This window comes from Lathyrus oleraceus, chromosome 5, assembly GCF_024323335.1.
Source record: "Lathyrus oleraceus cultivar Zhongwan6 chromosome 5, CAAS_Psat_ZW6_1.0, whole genome shotgun sequence".
NCBI classification, from domain to species: Eukaryota; Viridiplantae; Streptophyta; class Magnoliopsida; order Fabales; family Fabaceae; genus Lathyrus; species Lathyrus oleraceus.
Genome location: NC_066583.1, coordinates 419730453 through 419736452, shown reverse-complemented (window position 1 = coordinate 419736452; position 6000 = coordinate 419730453).

Here is a 6000-nt window from a genome sequence, read left to right as displayed (position 1 = left end):
ATAAATGGCCAAGGGATTTATCTTAGGTCAAACAAGGGCAAAGGACCTTAGATAAAAAAATTCACTATTTTTGAAAAGTCAGAAGTATTTTTAAATAATTAAAAATATGCACAAAAACATTTAATTCATTAAAAATATCAAAATTAATCCAAAAACTAATTTTAATTTAGAATATGAAAGATAAAAATATTTAAAGATTTTTGGTGAAAGTCCCATATTTTTTGGATTAAAAATGAAATTTTTATGAATTAAATAAAATAAGTGGATTAAATGGAAATTCAAAACAAAAAAACAAGGGTCATCAGATCTCCTTCATTAATTGAGGTGGCAGATCTGATGGCCAAGTGTGCACGTTCCATGATGCACTGGAGTCAACGAGATGCAAACTTGGTATTTAAAAATGATGGACCATATTAAAACGTGAAATGATGATCAAAGGGTTATGGACATGCCAACACACCACCGGAGCTAGGGCTCCGGTAATCTTCTCCGGTGGACCTCACCGGACTGGTCCACCATCAATCAAAAGGAAAATGAGAAGTGAGTACATGTTTTTGAAGGAAAAATGCTCAGGAGAACGGATCTGACCTCCATTTCTTCCAATTCCAAGTATATTGAAGATACATGAATTTTAAATTTGAGGTTCATGATTTGAGTTGCGTCGATTTGACCTCAAAGAAACTCAATCTTGTTGCCTTGGTAGGACTTCAGCAAACCAAAAATCAAAGAGAATTTAGAGCGAATCGAAGAGAGAAAGTTTCTAAAAAATCATCTTCGAGTAGCTTGAATTTGGCTTGATCTTGCTTCCAATTGGCCTTGGCTCGACTCCAGAAGCTTGTAGGAAGTGAATTAGATCAAAGAAGGGCTTGGATTCTTGGAGTTTAAATCTTAAAACAGAAGGAGATTTGAAACTCGACTTCAAGTTAAATATTCAAGTTTATCCTTTAATGAAGGTTAGGAAGGCAATGGTTCAAAGCTTGGGCAAGCAGGGTTCCCCTTCCTAATCACAACGGCCTTGTATTTATAGTGTCAGGTTGCTTTTCACACACTTTGAAAATTTGCCAATTTTAGAAACTTTGGTGCATGGATGCATGTGCAATGACTTGGGCCTAAGGAATGATGCCATCCAACTCCAATTCATGCACATTGAGTACTGAAATCATAACATGTAAGCATGCAATAGGAAATGATTTTTTGAATTCAAATTTTACCAAAACAAACCTATGAAAGGAACCGTGCGCAAGTCCCTCAATATTGGTCCAAATGAGATGATCTTGGATGTTTTGGAAAGGGGAGATCAAGGGGAACAACTTTCATGTTTAAAACGTTTTCATTTGAAGCTTGGGTCATGATGAATTTTCAGGTGGAAGTTTGGAAAATCAAACATAATTGAAATTTTTCTAAGTACCAGGTCAAATATTCACTTCTTTCATCTTGAATAACGTTGGCTATGGGCTTCGAATGGAAAAAGTTCCTTTACCAAAGTTGTAGTTATTTCAAACCTTTTCAATTTGGTCACAAATTTGACATCATTTGTATTTGTCATGGAGTTATGCATTTTAGAAGTTGAGGAAAATTGCTTTTCCAATGGTAATGGCCCAAAATGACCTATAATGTTTCCTCTTAGCACATCCATTGCAAGTTGCATTTGAAATTTCTCAAAGAATAAAATTTGGAGAGTACATCTTTAAATTGTTAATGAAACTTTAATCGCCTTCTGTAAGACCCCAATTTTGACCCTAAGATCCCTCATGCATTTTATCATGAGCTTTGGCATTGGGATCATATTTTGGCATCCTCCTCACCCCTTTGGGATTGGGTTTGTTTTGGGAGAGATCACCAAGCACTTTGTGATTATATCATACTTGTATTTTTATCACTTTTACTAACCAAAATACCAAAAATATGTCTTTGTAGTTATCTAACTCTTTTGTAGGTGAGGGTCATGATTTCCTTGATTCATTTATCACAACTAGGGTTTGAGACCCTCACGAACAAATAGCACAATCAAGAATTTATTCAAGAATGGTTATGATCATCATGTATGAGTCCCAATTGTTTCTACATGTCATATTGATAAAGTTTGCTTCAAGAGTTTGAGAGTGATTTTCCTTGGAAACCCTAGTTTGACTAGGTATCTTGAAGAACTTCCCCAATAAGCTATCTCACCTATTGATCAAATTTCTCAAGGTACACTTCAAATTTCATCATCTTATTCATATATGATCTACCATAAGCCAAGAAAAGTCAAGATAATTGGAAATTAGCAAGTTGGTTGATGGTGGTTGGCCAGATGGATTCATCTGATCAAAACTGGGTCTCCCTAGACCCTATCTCCTACAATTTGCATCATATGAAAATGATTCAAAGAGAAAACTTACTCTAAATGACACTATATACAACTTTCATTTTGAGACCTAGATCTATTTTTGCTTGGAAAGTCATTTTCTATGTTGAAACATTATAGGTCATTTTGTTTAAACCCTAATTTGAAAGTCAATTTCCCAAGGCCATAACTTGCTCAATTTTTATGAGATAAAATATTTACAAGTTGCAAAATCAAATTCCATGTGCCTACTTCTACTTTGATGTTTGGAGTGAGAGTTAGTTCAACTTCTTTGCATATGTGATATGAGGCTACATTATAGGTCACTTTTGACCTATACCATTGATCAAGTGATTTTGCCAAACTTCAAAAATGCATAACTCTATCATTACAAATCCAAATGGAATTAAATTGGTGACCATTTTTAAGGCCTTTGATAGAGATACAACTTTTATGAAGACACTATTTTCATTTGAAGCTCCCATAAAAAGTTAAGCAAGGTGTAATATTGTGACATATGGCTTGACACTTAGAAAATTTTCAATATGTCAAATTTTTCCAAACTTCCACCTCAAATATCTCAAAGTTCCAAGCTCCAACTGAAAAATTGTTCAACATCAGACTTGTTCCTCTTGATCTCACCTTTCCAAAGAGCTAAAATTCATGCATTTTGGATGAGAAATACATAGGCTACGCATGGCTTAAACAGACTGGTATCATGTGTCATGGATCAAACTTCAAATTCAAATTCTCAATTGCCTTGCATTCCAAGCTTGCTTCAACATATTTGAACTTCAAATTTGGACTTTTGGCAATCATTTGATGGGCTTATGCGCGCCCATGCATCAGCTGACCTCACTTTGCCAATTTTAGAAACTTGAATGGAGTGTGCAATTAACACTTGAATCCTCTATAAATTGAGGCTCATTTGCTCACAATCAACACACACACTGTGCCAGCTTTGATTCCCCACAGAAAATCCTTCACATTGAGAGGATAAACCTGAAAAAATTCAATTGAATTTGAGCTTGAATCTCCACTGTTTTAGATTTCAATTCTCCAGGAGTCCATTGATTCTAAGTCATTCCATTCTTCTTCTGCAAGCTATTGGAGTGAAGCAAAGCACAATTCAGATCGAGATCTAGCAAGTTCAGACCTCCATTGAAGGTAAATTTCAGAAAATTTGATCTCTTCGATTCTCCTTGTTTCTTGCTCAATTCTCTTGATTATTGTGTTGGCTGAAGTCCTACCAATGTAGACAAGGTGTTTGAGTTGTTTTGATGATGAATCGAAGCAACTCAGGTCATGAACCTCATTTTTCAATTCCACATATCTCTTAAAATATTTGGAATTGGAAGAAATGGAGGTGATATTCTTGCTCAGTGATGTTTTCTCTTTAAAATCATATCCCTGTTTTGCATTTTGGTGATGGTTCGTCTTAACCAGACCGGTGGAGCTCACCGGAGAAGATGACCGGAGCTCTGGCTCCGGCAATGACGTGTCTCACCTTTGGACCACTTGATCCACGTCCCACGTTATAATCTGGACCGCTTGATTTGATTACTCATTTTGCCACGCTCTTGACTAAGGAACACATGGAAAGCGTGTTTTCGATCATCAGATCTGCCACCTCAATTAATGAGGGAGATTTGATGGTCCACGTTTTTTTATAATTTCTGATTTTCCATTTAATTCCATTATTTTCAATAGTTCATAATAAATTTAATATTGATCCAAAAAATATGGGACTTTCACTGAAAAATTTTAAATATTTTTCTCTTTCGTATTTTGAATTAAAATTATTTTTTGGATCATTATTAATATTTTTCATGAATTAATTGATTTTTCACTTGTTTTAAATTGTTTAAAAACATTTTTAAGTGTCCAAAAATTATGATTTTTTTTATCCAAGGTCCTTTGACCTTGTTTGACCTATGATAAATCACATGGCCATTTATTTGGTGTTTTGATGTGATTTTAGGATTTAGACAAAACATATTTGAATTTAAGGTATTATTTTAATATTTTTAATTGAATAAATGTCATTTTAATTGTGTTGACCATTTGGATTGACTTATTTGAGTTTCTCATCTGTTGTTGGGCCTTGGTCAAGGTTGATTTGACTTTGTCAAGTTAATATTATTGGATTTAGGGGATTGATGGAATGTACATTCCATCTCCCAAAATGAATGAATAATATCAATTTGGTAAAAGTCCTCCTTCGACCAATTTGTGATCTCATTCATCCATTTCCCTCTTCATCTAATTCCCCTTCTTCATCCATTCATTTTCAATTGGCCAATGACATCTCAAAGTCCTAATGCTAGTTGATTGAAAGATTAACATGAGTATGAATGAGATCAGGCCACACCTTTGCATATTTTTTGTGTGTGGTATGTTTAATGAGCATAGTTCTTAATACTATGTCTCCAACATGCATTAACACCAAAATTTTATTGCCCGGCCACAAATAGTTGTGACTTCTATATAAGTCCAATTACGATTGCTTAACATAGCGTAAATTTGTGACATAAAGGCATAAGCATTCCAGTTAGTGAGATTGTAAGTCTCCCTTCTTCCATGGTATTGTGTGGAAACTTGACCTTCTTTCCTTCCTTTGGAAGATGTTTTGGTTCAAGGATCCATGCTTGTGGCATGTGGGTTGAGTGTTCTCCAAAGAATGTCTTGAAATCAGAAGCAAAACAAAACTAACTATTGACTTACTAACAATTAACCTTTACTTTCAAGCTTTTACTTTTAATGCAATTTATTTTTATTATCATTTGTCATTGTACATATCATTCTAATTGTTTATATTTATGCAATTTTCACTTTGTCCACTTGGACCATTTTGTGTGATATACCTTGTTGCCTTGTTTGTTTGTTTAGTCTTTGACTATTAATGCACATAATAATAACAAAAACCCTAAAAGACTTTTTCAGTAGACTGTTGTTTTGATCTCCCCAATTGGACTTAGAATTTATGCAACATTCCTTTTCTAGTGGACTTGGCCAATGCCAATTTGTTGAAAGACTAAGAACTTGCAAGTTTGAATTCATCTGATACCTCATTCAAGATCTCTCCAGATTCATCTGCAACATTGATCCTTATTAAGATGTTATGTTGAACCTGTGACTTGTAGATCTCATCTGCTACATAGGCTATTTTGAAGAAGATCATTGAAGTGGATAAGCTTGGATGAGGCCATCTTTATTTGATGCCTTTGCTTTTCAAGATTGATATAATTGTGCATTTGTGTGTTGCTTCATTCTAAAAAGTCCAAGGGAATTTTGGGTTTCTATTGACATACTTATCTATTGGATTGCTCCCATTTGGTCAGATCTTTTCAACTTTAAACTTTTAAATTTTTTGTATCTAGGGTAGTCTCTTCATCTTCTCCCCACTTCTTTAATTTTAAAATCTCTCCCTCCATTTTCAAAATTTCTTTGTGTGAACTATTTTTGTTCTAAACTTTGACCACTTTCAAAAAGGTAGAAACCTTGGCCTTATGCCATTGCATTTTCAAACTTATTTTCTTAAATCCAACTTGTAAATAAACTTAAATATACTTGACTTAAACTTTCAAAAAAGCCAAAAAGAACTAACTCATTCAAACCATATTTAGGCCCTTGTCCCTTTCAAACTTAAAATTTGTTAAAACCCACTAACTCAT